Below are 14,422 nucleotides of genomic sequence, written 5' to 3' on the forward strand. Positions count from 1 at the left end.
GGCACATATATATCACGCCTCTAATGAGTCAAGCAAACGGCGCTGTGGCGACGAACCCGCGCTTCTATACTATGGAATCAAGGATATTTAACTTTCAACCCGTCCCAAGAAGGGTGAAATAGGCCTCATCTTGCACCTAAAAGACGAGAGAGAGAAACACAGCGAGGAACAGAGAAAATATTTACTTCCGTATTGTTTTACTGCGGATATTGTTTCTTTTTATGAAATCCTAGACTTCCAACAACACACAGATTTATATGAAAGAACAAAAAATGTGTAAGAAGAAAATACAATTTTGCTGCTTATGACAAAGCGAGTTTAGCGAAGAACGAGATTCCTAAATTAAAGTGATTGATGATGTGCAACATCGATTATTCTCCCATGCTTGTCGGACATTGGAGATGGATGGAGATTTTGCTAGTCTCTGTTTATCTGGCATGTTCCATGAATTTTTTTTGTGTGTGTTTCTCCTTTTGTGACATTCCTAACACAGAATTCAGGTAACAGCTGCGAACAGTCCAAAGTAAGGTTAGAGCTGGTTTAGGGCTTCAACCGTGACTTACTCAAAACCTATAATAGATCTTTCACATATTACGTATTCAGGGGCGGATCCAGGGGGGGGGGCGATCGGGGCGATCGCCCCCCCAGAAGAGGAAACTTTTTTATTTTATATATAAATAAAATATATAGTTTATTTTTTGACGCTCTTAAAAGTAGCTCTAAGTAGCAGTATTACAACCCACCGCCCTCCCCAGAAGTCCGTCCTGGATCCGCCCCTGCGTATGTTCACGCATACAATCAGAAATGCTTACTGTCGAGTTCAAGCACGAAGTACAACTTTATTCATGTCGTAATTCAGCTTTCTACTGTCTTCTCACACAACATTTTCGGTGTGTACCGAACTTGACTATGGTCGAAAACACTGATTCTTGTTACAGTGATGTTTTTTACACTAGAAGTACCGCACTTTCTACTTACCTATAATGCACGCAAGGGTCATTGTGACCCATAATTATTTTTATACTGATATTGTAGAATTTTCTGTTGGGTTCTTGTCTTTCTGCACTAGAGGGCGTGAATTATAGTAAATGTTAGTTCAAAAGTACTTTTACGTAAATTAAGGGGTAAACACAAATACTTATATACTTATATATACAGATATACTTATATATTCTTACATATACAGATAGATAGCTATTTACAGGATGTGTGGAAGTGATATATGCTTCAACAATACACAACTTATTTTTCTAATTTGTGTGAGAATTAAATTATGAAAGAGAAATAAATGATTTATTACAAAATGATGTTTCTAATTGTTTTCCTTTTATTATTCTTATTTTGAACACGAAATTGTTTCTAGGCAGTCTTTTATTTTACAGATGAACACTTTAGTTAACATTTTTCCTTTCTTATTGAAACAATCTTGGGAATAACATGAGCTATAGAGCTTCCCGTACTCATGAAATTGTGCAAGGAGAAAACTGTCTTACACGTCTTTCTTGCACTCATTCACACCAACAGTTTCGATGAGCACTTTCCGCAGGCAAATGTTTTCTATGATGGGCAGCATGCAGATATCTTGGTGGCACATTTTGGAGATACCTGGCCGTGCTTTCTTTTTTTAGAACACTTAGTTTGCTGTGGAAGATATTGTTTGGGTTGTAGATTGCCTTTCCTTTCTTTTATGACTTATGGCCATATTCGTTTTTATATATTTTTGTATCATATAGATTACGATTTGGTTCCACATTCTTGACACCGACTCGTAATTCTCTACGTTGTTTCCGAACTGTGACAACAATGGTGATAACATCGTTCTTGAACTTCTCAGCTAGCGATACAGAAGTAAACAAGTTGTCGCATGTGAGGTTCAACCCGGTTTTCTTATATGGTTCCATTAGAGGTAAAACTACATGTTCGGGAACAGGCTGATCTGCAGGCTTATTTCAGTCTTGTCCTAGGTAAGGAAACCCGTTAAGACAGTATTTGGTATTGACGTCAGCTAACAGCCAGTACTTTACTCCAAATGTATCCGGTTTCGTTGCAACGTACTGCAAAAATCTGCATATACACTTTGTGGGATATAGTTGTTCGTCACATGTAACATTTTCACCAGGGTGGAAACAATTCAACGAATTTTTCACAAATATGTCCCATACTGAAGATGGAAGGTCAAATTTGTCAGTTTGTAGCTTGATTCTTCTCTCAGCACGTATAAAGAATCGAATGTACTCCTTGATTTCAAGAAGTCTGTTCCTAGGCATTTCATCTCTAAAAAGAGCTACTCCCCATTTGCTGGACCAACAACTTTTCAGTGGCATATTCTAACGCAACTCTAAAATAGAGCAATGCTATGAAAATTAGAAGTTCACCTTTTTCTACTGTCCAATTAGGTTTTTCTTTCCATGCCTCTTTCTCGGTACATCTCTTGATAATTGATAAGAATTCATCATTGATAATCAGTCGAAATGCACTAAAGAACGAATCCTCGGTTATATTTTGCTTTTCATAACGTGTTGGCCCGGGAGTAATACGTACGATGTTATGCGTGTGTCTCTTACCCTGAGATGGAGCTGATGAATCTATAACCTACCATTTTGTTTCATCAGCCACAGTTACAGATCCTGGTAGATTATGTGTTTGTGGTATGGAATCTTCAATATCGCTTGACTTATTCGAAGAGGATTCCGTTGATCTTTCGGACACGTTCGCACATTCTTCTGTAAATTCAGAATCCGAACCTGAAATCGGCACATCTTCATCTCCAGAATCGCTATCTGAAATACTTCGCAATTCTGCTAGTATTTCTTCGTTGTTACGTAAAAGTTTTGATCTTTCCTGTAACATGCTTCCAGAATGATTGCATAAAAATTGTATCTTGGTCTACAAGGCAGTCTGTTTCATCACATCACCCGTCATCAATAACACAAGTAAGTTGTAAATATTGAGTAAGTTTTGATTTTTTTAAGGCTAGCCGGAGGCTAGCATCCTTTTAGAGGGCTACACCCTCTTTTAGGTATAGGATGTGAGAGGATAGTTTAGGTTCAGAGGAACAATGGTTGAGCTAGGTGATATTCGTTAGGCATCCTTTATTATTTTATTTATCTGAACCGGGACGTTATGATCTTTGCGACCATAATCATAGCGTTAGGAAAGGTATTCTACGTTTATTAGACAGAACTTGCAATGTAGTTTAGGTGTTACACATAGAAAAATATATAATAACAATGACTATGATAAAATATATACAATAACAATAACTACGAAGGGAACGCGACATAATTGGATACAGTAAATGGCTATTAGTTGATATGAACATATACAAAATAATTAACATGTAAAGTATTAATCAGACAATAATGAGGGCGAAGAATGTGATGAAGTGCGATGTACGGGACAACACATGGTTATGTTATGAAGACGAATGAGTGTTATCTTCTGCCTAGGGGCATCTCTAGGCTGATAAGGACGATGGGAGCCCTGTTAGGCACAATAGGTATCACTGTGCAGTAAATGAATAAGTTTTGATTTTTTTTTGAAGTGCTAGCCATAGGCTAGCTCAATTTTAGAGGGCAACACCCTCTCTTAGGTGGGAGAAGTGAAGGTAATATGGTAAAGATGTAACGTATGGGTGGGCTAAGAGTAATTTATTTATTTATTTATTACTAGAACTACGACATTATGATCTTTTCGATAATAATCATACTTGAGTGGTAGGTATAGTTTTAATAACATAAGAGCAGTAACATAATAACGACGAGTATAATTGAACACAACATAAATATAAATATGATAATTATAGAAATGTATATTTAAGTGAGAAAACAAAGCAAAACATGAGAACAATAGAAGTGCCAAAAGTAAGATGTGATAGATTATATAAATAGATGAATGAAACGTTATTTTACATATATATGGTTGTTAATAAAGGAAAATACATAAGGAAATAATCAGACAGTATATTATAAGCAAAGAACATTAATGATCATAACGAAGGATTAAGTATAGCATGTACGATACGGATGATCTAGTAATGGGCGTGAATGATGTGGTGAGGTGCATACACAGGACAACACGTGGGTGATGTTAGTTAGACAAATGAGTTTATCTTCAGATTATGGGCTGCTCTAGGCAATGATGAAAACGAATGAGGCCCATGTTAGTAATTGATGGTAATCACTGTGCTGGAAATGATGGGTGAATGAGAGGAAGATGTTCATGAATGACGTAATCGGCGATGATAAGTAAAGCGGGATCTAACGGTGGTAGAGTATAGTGATATAAGGTGAAAAGAAGTGAAAGTGGAGAACGATAGTAACGGTGAGGTGTTGGGTGAAGTGCTAATAACGCATTGTATCCTGAAGTAAAGGATGTCGGGTTTTGAAACGTTTGGTGATATATGTTAGCCGCAGCTTTTCAAGATAGTATTGTAAGGTCGGAAAAGTAATTCGGCGGTACAGTTAATCTGTGGGACTAGGTAGCTTAATACGGAACGCTGTACGAAAAGCATGAAGTTCTAGGACTAAGAGTTTATTGTAGAATTTTGTCGGAGCAGCTTACCAATCAGTGAAGCCGTACGTGAGGACTGGTCGTAAAGAAACTTTGTACGTATTTAGTATGGTGTGTACTTTAATTCCCCAAGTGGTACCAGTCAATCGTTTCAAGAGATTAAGTCTGTTATAGGCTTTAGCAAGTTTTGATTTTTTTTATAATGCTAGCTTAATGGCTAGCTCCTCCAAAGGGTTATGCCTTTATATGGGAAGAGAAGGAAGAGGATTGTGGATAGAAGGTATATAGTGGTGGTCTATGAGTACATTTTTTATTTATTAGCTTCAATAACAAACAAAAAATAATAAACAACAGGTATATTACGGAGATAAGTATAGAAATAGATGTGAATGTATGATACAACAGCAGACATTATAGTATTATGCTATAATCATAAGGATGGGGAGTAGGTATTATTGCAAGCGATGGCATTGCCTTTATTTTGGTTATGGGATCATACGAAGGACATTATAGCTGTAATGCTATAATCATAAATGAGGGGAATATATGAGATGAAAATGAAGTGCATCGGACATCACAACACATGGATATCTTAGTGGACGAATGAGCTTATCTTCCGGTCCTGGGGTGGCTCAGGACCATGATGGAGATAGTGGGAACCCTATTTGAACAAAAGGACTACTGTGCAACATAGGATGGAAAGATGAGAGGTGAATAATAGTCGGTTTTATAAGCAGCAACGGCATGAAGATCGGGATGATCAGGGGGTAAAGTGTAATGATATAAAGAAAATAGAAGGGAAAGTGAAGTATGATGAAGGGGGTGAGAAGGGGTATAAGCTTATCAAAATTCATAGTTTTTAAGTGGAGGGCATGTCGTTCCTCGAACCGTTTAGTAATATATTTCAGTCGGAGTGTTTCAATGTGGTATAAAATATGGGGAAAAGTTAGGCGCTCATAAAGTTCATATGTAGGGCTGGGTAATTTAATGCGGAATGCAATACGTAATGCATGGCGTTCAAGAATTTTTAGTTTCTCGTAATAAAAGGGAGAGGCGTTAATCCAAGCCACGAACCCACACGTTAGTATTGGCCGGAGAAAAACCTTGTATGTGTTTAGGACGACAGATGATCTGAGGCCCCAAGTCGTTCCAGTTAAGCGTCGTAATAGATTCAATCTATTATAAACTTTAGCGACAACCGTCTTTAAATGAGGACGCCAGGTAAAGTGTTTGTCTATGGTGAGACCAAGATATTTAACGTAATTAGCGGGTTTCAGGCGAGTGTCGTCAACGGTTAAATTGAGATAAGATGGATTTTTCTGAATTTTACTACGTTTTCCGGGAGGAAGAAGAAATAATGTTTGTGTTTTATCTGGATTTATCTTGAGCCTCTACTGGTTGCACGAGCTGACGGAGGAGTTGATAGCAGACTGCATAGTGGTATTAATTTTATGTACTGTGTTCCCTAAGGCAAGGAAGGCTGTATCGTCTGCGTATTGAAAAAGTTGGATGTTGTCTGGAAGTTGCGGTAAATATGCAACATATAGAAGATATAATAAAGGAGAAAGTGCTGAACCCTGAGGCACGCCAGAATGTAGAAAGATGGGATGTGAAAGAGCACTGTTGATTGAGACATAGGCCAATCTGCAGGAGAGAAAAATACTTCATATATATATATATATATAACGGACGTAGGCGAGAGGAAGTTTGAAATTCAACAATTTAGCAATGAGACAGTGGTGCCAAACTTTATCAAATGCCTTTTCAAGATCAAATAATACTAAGCAGGATGGTTTGATGGTATTGTAATGATCAGTTATGATAGTGAGCATTCGTAAAAGTTGGTCGTTGATACAGTAATTTGGACGAAAGCCTGCTTGATGATTCGGGAGAAGGTTTTTAACAGAGAGGTGTTGATGGAGCCTGTGAACGAGAATACGTTCAAGAATTTTGCTGTAGATGGATGTTAATTGAATTGGTATGTAAGAAGCAACGCTATTGGCAGGTTTGTCCGGCTTTTGAAACATTAGAGCTTTCGAGGTTTTGCAGTGAGACGGTATGTAACCTGTTCTGAGTATAAATGTAAAAATGAGAGCTAAGAGGTGTAGGAGAATATACGGTCCTTCTTTGATATGGCGATATGTGATCTCATCTAGTCCAGGGGCAGTATTGCGTTTTCGTGCTATGGTGTCTTGAATTTCGAATGTGGTGATAGGAGCTGTAAGTGGATGGTTAGCGGGAAGAGAGTGGGGTGGATTTGGTTGAAGGTGAGGAGACTGAAAATTAACTTTTTCGACTGGATGAGTTTTTAACTGATTACTAGGTGGTAGAGGAGTTACAATGGTTTGTAGATAATCGGCAAAAGCGTCCGCTTTATCTTTATCGGAATGAAGAGCTTTGTCATGGTGAATTAATGGATATGGTGTATGTGTCTTTTTACCTGTTAGAATGTTGAATTTTTTCCAAACTTTCGTGGGGTGAACAGTATCTGAAAGATTATTGCAAGTGTCTATCCAACGCCGTTGTTTATATGCCCGTATGTAATTCCGGACTGTCCGCTGAAATTGTCGATGAAGCCTTAAGGATTCGACATTGCCGGTGCGTTGATAATCTCTATAGAGTTCTCTGGAACGACGAATAAATGGAAGGTAATGAGGTGGGAGTTAAGGATGATGAGGAGAAATAGTTGACTTGGGAATACTGGAGTTTGCGGATGACTGAATAAATGATGTGATAACGTCAAGCGCATCATATAATCCTTCTTCTGTAGTAGGGGCTTCTAAGTGTTGAAGACTGTGTGCAACAGAAATGCGGTATGCTTCCCAGTTTGCTTTATCAAAACGTGGGACTTCACGTGATGGAATAGAATTGGAAAGGTTGGAGACTCGGCGTGTGATAGAAAGTTTAATTGGAAGGTGATCACTGCCCATCGGATCGAGTACGTGCACAGTGCATCGGTCTATGAAATTATTCGAAACTATGAATACATCTGGTGTAGTGTTGGAAACATGTCGAGTTGGTATGGGTAGTTGCAGAATAGTGCCGGTAGTATGAGTGGCGATGAAATCCTGGAAGTTGCGTTTTTGACGATCGGTATGGCTGTGAAAATTGATGTCAGCCATGATTACAAACATTCGGAAGTTATTGGAAACATATTGAAAAAAACACAAGGAAGCTCATGACCAGGGCGAATGTAGATTGTGGCAATGGTTACATAAAGGTTTGAAAAATAGAGCGTAACAACCAAGTTTTCAGACAGATTTTGTATTGGAGGATGAAAGATGCGATATGGTAAGCTTCGAGGGAAACCAATAGCTACCCCACCATTTGCTCTGCGGGCTGGTATGGTGTTGTCATGGCGAAGTACATGATAATTTAAAATTTTGCTAGAGCGTGCAGCTGTAAGGTGAGTTTCGTAAAGTAAGAATGCATGAATGGTTTCCTCCAAAAGAAGTTGTTCAAACAAATTCCTATGTTCCTGTAAGGAGCTGATATTCAGAAACAATAAACTAATATGAGAGTCCATGTCTGAAAACTCAATGTGGATCAGTGGTGAGGTCAGTGTTGAGAATAGAAGAGTGAAAATATACATTTTGACCAGAGTAAGTAGCTTGGAAGTTAACATTGAGGATTCTTTTGGCTGAAAGTTGAATTTGTTGGAAGACGTGTTGCCGTTGAAAGGGAAGAATATTTTGAAGTGCTGTGGTGAGAAAGGAAAGAAACTGGTTGATTTGAATTGTTTGAAAAACAGAAGTTGGCGTATTCATAGGATTGTCGGTAGGTGCCGTAACCTTTAAGGGCACAACTAGTTCTGGCTTGCTTGGTTCAGGACGGGGCCGTGCTTTGCACCTGTAGCTAAAAGTGGGATGAACATCTCCACAAGTACTACACGCTGGCGGATTTTGGAGGTTTGGAGAGGTTTTCGTGTTATGAAGTTGCGAGCAGTATCCGCATTTCGCAGGATTACGACATTCCGCTGTGCTATGCGAGTTATAAATTTGACATTTCTCGCAACGCAATGGAAGGGGAGCTCTGGTGTGTGATGGCTCCACTCTATGGCGTTTTTATAGATGAAAGCTCCATTGCAAAGTAAATCGTCAGTGGTCTCGTGAAAGCTAGTCAAAACGCGGACCATGTAAGTTGATGCGTACGCTTTTGATGCGTAAACACTTGAGAATGGAGTGCTTTTCAGCTTTTAGTTCCTCGCTGACTTCATCGTCGCTTATACTTGGTTCGACTCCATGTACGACTACTGATAAAGCAGGTTATCGGCGTGGAAGAGGTTGCTGTTTTATATGTTTATCTGTTAGTTTCTGCAGGTTAGCGATTTTCCCAAAAACTTCAAATGAGTATTTCGAATAGTCGTAGCAAAGTTAGGATCAAGTGATTTAATTATGATCCCGTTGCGAGTTTTAGTGATCTGAGTGACTTGTGCTCGAGTGAAATACTTTGTTAGTTGAAGAAAAATTTGCTTCTCGTTTTGGAACTTCGGATCGTAATTAGTAAGCAGATCAGAATAGAACGTCGGCTTTGAGATATCTTCTAGAGAAGGAAATTGCTGCCTATCGTCTGGAGATGGTACGTCCATCTCGGTAGAGTGAGGCTGCACAGGTTGCGAAGAGTGGTGCTTTTTTGGCGGTGGCGATTTTTGCTGGGGATCGGCGAGTGGTTCGCACTGGGGCTGGGGATCGCGACCGAGATCGGACACCTGCCCGCGAACCCTTGCTGTTTTTGCGTTTATCAGTCTTGCTGGTAGCACCAGTTGAAGCAGAAGGTGAGGGTGTTGTTTATCCGGTGTCGATATCCAGGGTCGTCTAAGTCGATGTGATGAATCAACAAAGTACGTAACTCAGATGAAGGTAGCCTGAATGAGAAAAATGAAATGATGCAATAGCCAAAAATAGCGGGCCTCTCTCGGGTGAAACCCTCTATCTCGGGTGAAACCCACCACTACGCCCGTAGCAATGATTGCTTGGTTGCGTCCACAACTCAGGATCGATCAAAGCCTAGACTCGATACCTAGGTACCTCGGCCGGAGAGTTGAGAGCCAAGTGGAAGTATGTAACTTTGAGAACATCAAGAGGCTTTTCTAGAAGGCAAGCCACCATTTCTCCATGGGAGCTTATTTCGTTATTACTGATAAGGATTGGAAATGAATAAATATGGAATAAAAAATAACCGACGTAGTGAAAGAAGACTTTTATAGATTACAGCATTAACAAATAATAGCTAGAGGTAGGATTAAGTAACGCATTTGATAGTAACATGTATTTTATCCTTACGCACCATCTGTCTGTCACATCAAAAACTTCAGTAAAAATGAGGTGCGTTTAATTACGTGTAATACAGTTGTAAAATACAATGGCATAAAATATGTTGCTATGTGTTTAGTTCGTACCAAACATTTAAATTGAAATATACGGTAAAAATATATGGAATCTAACATGGGTCAAAATGACCCATTGCGGGCAGGTTAGGTATAGCTATAAAATTTGCCTTAGTTTCTGAACCCACAATGCTCTGAATTTTAGCAATGGTGCAGGCCAATAGCATTAACAAATTCATAAAATGTTATTCACTTTGTATTTCCAATACGTTTACAATAGAATATTTAAATATGGTGATGGGTCATTTTGACCCATCCGGTCCTTCTAGTGTTAAAATGGTGTCTTTGAGATACTAGCTTGGACATAAAATCTGTAGTAATTATCGACTAATTAATTAGTTTAATTTTTAATTTTAATTATTCCTTTTATTTTCGTAAAAGCTCTGTTTAAACTTAAAAAGCAGTGGGCTTTTAACTGTCTGCACTCCCAGTGCTTAACTCGACTACAATTTCCGTCTACACTTCACTTCAATAATCGCTGGTGAATCTCTCAACCACATTCACCCAGATTACATGTGTTTGGTTCTCGGGTACATGTCTAGACAGGGTCGTATACTGTAGGCATAGGGCCTCAAAAATTTGTATTGTAATAGAATGAGTTATTATAATCTATTACTTCAAGATTGTTAAATTATAATCTCTTAGGTTACAATAAAGCGTATATAGAGTTAATATCAATGTCTTTATAATATCATAAGAATAACCAGGTAACAGTCGCCTTATTTCTAGCAGCTGTTTTAACACCTATAATTGATTCCGAGAAAGCAGCAATTTTCAACACACCTAATTTTTAAGATCGGTCTTTCTGTCTTTGTACATTAGAAGGAGAATATTATACCAAAGTAATATTGACTAATTTCAACAACTCATCCAAATTTTTCTTGATGAAACAAATTATATTTTCTCGTTATTAACACACTGTTTACACCTTTACATCCTGCACTATGTAGTCATCACATGACATCTTTCACAGAAACGAATTGTAACAATCACTAATATTTATATACACATTTACTTTTAACAGTGACAACATTAAGCACCATAGGATCTTTAGTACTTACCTTAGATACAAAGGTTCATTTTCAAATTTTGAACATTCACTAGAAACAAAGGTGGAGGATGTCTTCTTCAAAATGTACATAAAACAAGTAACATGGCAGTTTGTGAAAAACTAATCACTAATCTTACAGAAATAGTGTGAGGAATGTCCTATCTTCAGGATTGTATCAAAAATGAAAATACATTATAGTTTCACTCATCTTGAAATATACTCAACATAAATCACATTCCTTCAGTTGAACCAGACTTCCATACACACACAATACGATAGACACGATGTAATAGAATACAAGCTACAGAAGTAAATTCACCACGCATCCAAAAGAACGAAACTGCACAGTTAAGTATTCTGGTCTTAGTTCTGAAAAGTGTAAAACAGGGAGTCTAACTTACATGATAAGGACAGTAATTGCGATACGCCTATAGAAGGAAATTTGATTGTCCACTGAGGACCATACTTTAAACATTGGACTATTAAAGGACATGTAGTCGCTCATAACTTCAAGTACCCATGAAAGTTCATAGAATCATAATAAACTACATTAGATTATATACAATGTGGATAATACTAACACTATCTGAAGGAACCAAGTAGTAAGTAACTGGTTTTTTCCACTTCTGAAAGACAGTGGTGTTATATTCAACAATACATTAACACACGTCATATTGGGCCAATAAGCTATATAATTTTAATATGTATTCTCCCTCTCCAATTCATGTCAACTATTGAATCATATTAAAAAGATTATAGTGTTTTGCTCATGATCCCAGAGGCTCATAAGTTAATCACGTATAAATTTTATAATATCGAAAACTCATTCATAAGTATAGAGTTATATCTACCTGCTGTATGTATTGCTGTGTGCTGGGTTTCATACCTCTTGCATTAAAGAAAACAAGCTAGACAACAGGGATAAAAACAGCAGGTCCTGGAAATACTTACAAAGCAATTGTGTTCCAATTATGTAAACATTTTTTATTAATATCAAATCAATAAAAAGGCATCTTAATGTCATTCATAAACAACAGAAAGTCACAAATGATGCAAAGAATACATTCAAATCAAACATAGGATACATGAAATATAATACCCAATTACGAGAATGCATATATTTATATGACCAAACACACATTCACGAGAATATCCCATATGACAGGCTCTCTGATAGCTGGCAATAAACCTAACGCATCCACGAAAACAACGTATACAAACGTATACTCATTTATACCCAGAAAATTGTTGAAGAAATTGGCATAACCCTCAACAGAACGATAAACCATAACATAACTGGTAAATGATCAAATAGACTAAAAAAATGGTTTTATTCAATTGGACGAAATGAAAGATCTAAAACCCTATGCTTGATAGAGGGACAACGTGAGATTTTAAATACCTTTCATTTGTCACAGTTAATTCTAAAATTGAAGTTGTAGACTAGTACAACCAGCACAGGCCTTTTAGGCTATGTTAGCATTCGCTCAATACCAAAGAAGTATTTCACCTTATGATGTTATGCTTGTGATACTGAGGAACGATCGAGTCACTTGACTCCCAAACGGCAATAGAATCGTTTTCCACCAGTACCTCTTGATTATACTAACATTATGTGCATGTTGTTAATAACAACTACTGGTATTTGTTAAGATAATCTTCTTATAGTATTCTACTACTGAAAAGTAACTCTTGAGGTCCTTTTATATCTGTCAATTCCATCGAGTTATTATTACACATATACAAGTAGTTAAAAATTGGTATTTTGTTCGACCAAATTCTTGATTTATGTTGGTTTGTTGCTCTCTTTTAAAATTGTCTCAACTGACTTAACAGTGTTTATCAAAATGTTTCCCATTTAAAACCATGTATAAGTACGCACATAAATCACAAAATTATTTGTTTTCTTTTAGATTTAATAGTTTTAAGGTAATCTTCAACATAAGGGTATCCTGCATGTTAATTAACTTTTAATAGTTGTATATAAAATTTAGCTTTGGAGCAGAAAGTTTAAAGGGAATATAACACCCCAATATTAATTAGTCAACATTGTATCAAATTACTATGTTTTTCCGATCTTTCCCACGAATTATTTTTAAGTTCCTAAAAGAAAACAAACGCTATGTATCGTTGAGAGGTATATGCGGTAGTTGAATTATGGACGTTACAATTACTTTATACTAACTTTCTCGTATATATATATATATATATATATATATATATATATATATATATATATATATATATATATATATATATATATATATATATATATATATATGCATTATCTTTAATTATGCAATTAACATACTAACATGTTGTTTTTCTTTCTAATTGCAGTTCATCTTTAGTGGGATCTCCTTACACAAAGAAGTTTCGAACACTATAGGCGTAAATTACTAATTTTAATATTACAATGTTATGCTTTGTTGTAAACTTTGTACATAAGAAGAAATAAACTGTTAAAATTTCATGCAAATTGCCTTTTTGTAAAACGTCTTATATAACAAATTTTTAATTTCCATAAACGACTGAAGTATTTTTAAGAAACAACATGAATTTTCAGATCTAAACAAAACAGTTTTTAAGATATAAGATCACCATGTGTAAAAAGATGTATTTCTACCTGTTTGTATATTTATAAATATACCTGTATACATTGTAGTGAAATGAGAACTTGATCAGCTGTTATCTGTCATATTCCCCAAAAATGCTTATATAGAAATATTTTCGAATAAAACTTCTGCATAGTCATGAGTATCAATTTATATTATCCCTATAAAAATAAACATTCCGTTTATACAAATATATTCCTTCTGGAATATATGTGGTATTTTGTTTATATTTTTTTAAGATTGGATAATCTAATTGCCAATATTTTTAAGTTACTCTCATGTTGCATATGACTTGAAGCAAAAATTGCCTTTCATAAGAAAACTTCTTTAAATATAGAAGCACTGCAAAATAGTTAATCTCTTACGAGCTATAGTTCATAAAAATTTAGCATGAAATTGGTTAAGTATGATGTAGTCGAACATATACTTTTTTATCATCATTAATTTTGGACCTATTGCTTTGCAACAATTTTCAATTCCATTAAAATAAATCTAATTTTGAGTTAAAATGACACAAATTGCGCTGGTAGAATCTTCTAAGAGCTGGCTCAACAAAATATATGTGTAATGCACATTTGGGTGTATCAAAAATATGATTTTCAAATTGAAAATAGGCAATGGGCACAACTTGGTACTTGTGGTAGACATGTTGAACAATAATTTGAGATTTTGGTACCAACCTTTAAAATGCCGCATCCGCATTGAACATTTAAGGTTTTTGGAAAACAACAACCTATTTAACTCTCATAAACATCGACTGTGGAGGTTTCTGGCCTGTCTAATAGAAGGCAAAAAACGTTTAGAGCATAAACTTAGTCTCATTGACATTAGGAACTGTTTCCTGAATATCTAAATATG

The 14,422-nt window shown here is 36.3% G+C and overlaps 1 long non-coding RNA gene across 1 annotated transcript in view; it reads left to right on the plus strand.

Annotated features, from left to right (window-relative positions):
• Positions 1–13,428, plus strand: part of LOC145683409 (uncharacterized) — a 199,616-nt gene extending 186,188 nt beyond the window's left edge. The window contains exon 3 of the long non-coding RNA XR_014131081.1: positions 13,290–13,428. This is a non-coding gene — a long non-coding RNA (uncharacterized LOC145683409). The remainder of the gene's footprint in view (positions 1–13,289) is intronic.
• Positions 13,429–14,422: the final 994 nt, after the last annotated feature.

The sequence above is a fragment of the Thermobia domestica genome, chromosome 4, assembly GCF_964235325.1.
Source record: "Thermobia domestica chromosome 4, izTheDome1.hap1.1, whole genome shotgun sequence".
NCBI lineage: Eukaryota > Metazoa > Arthropoda > Insecta > Zygentoma > Lepismatidae > Thermobia > Thermobia domestica.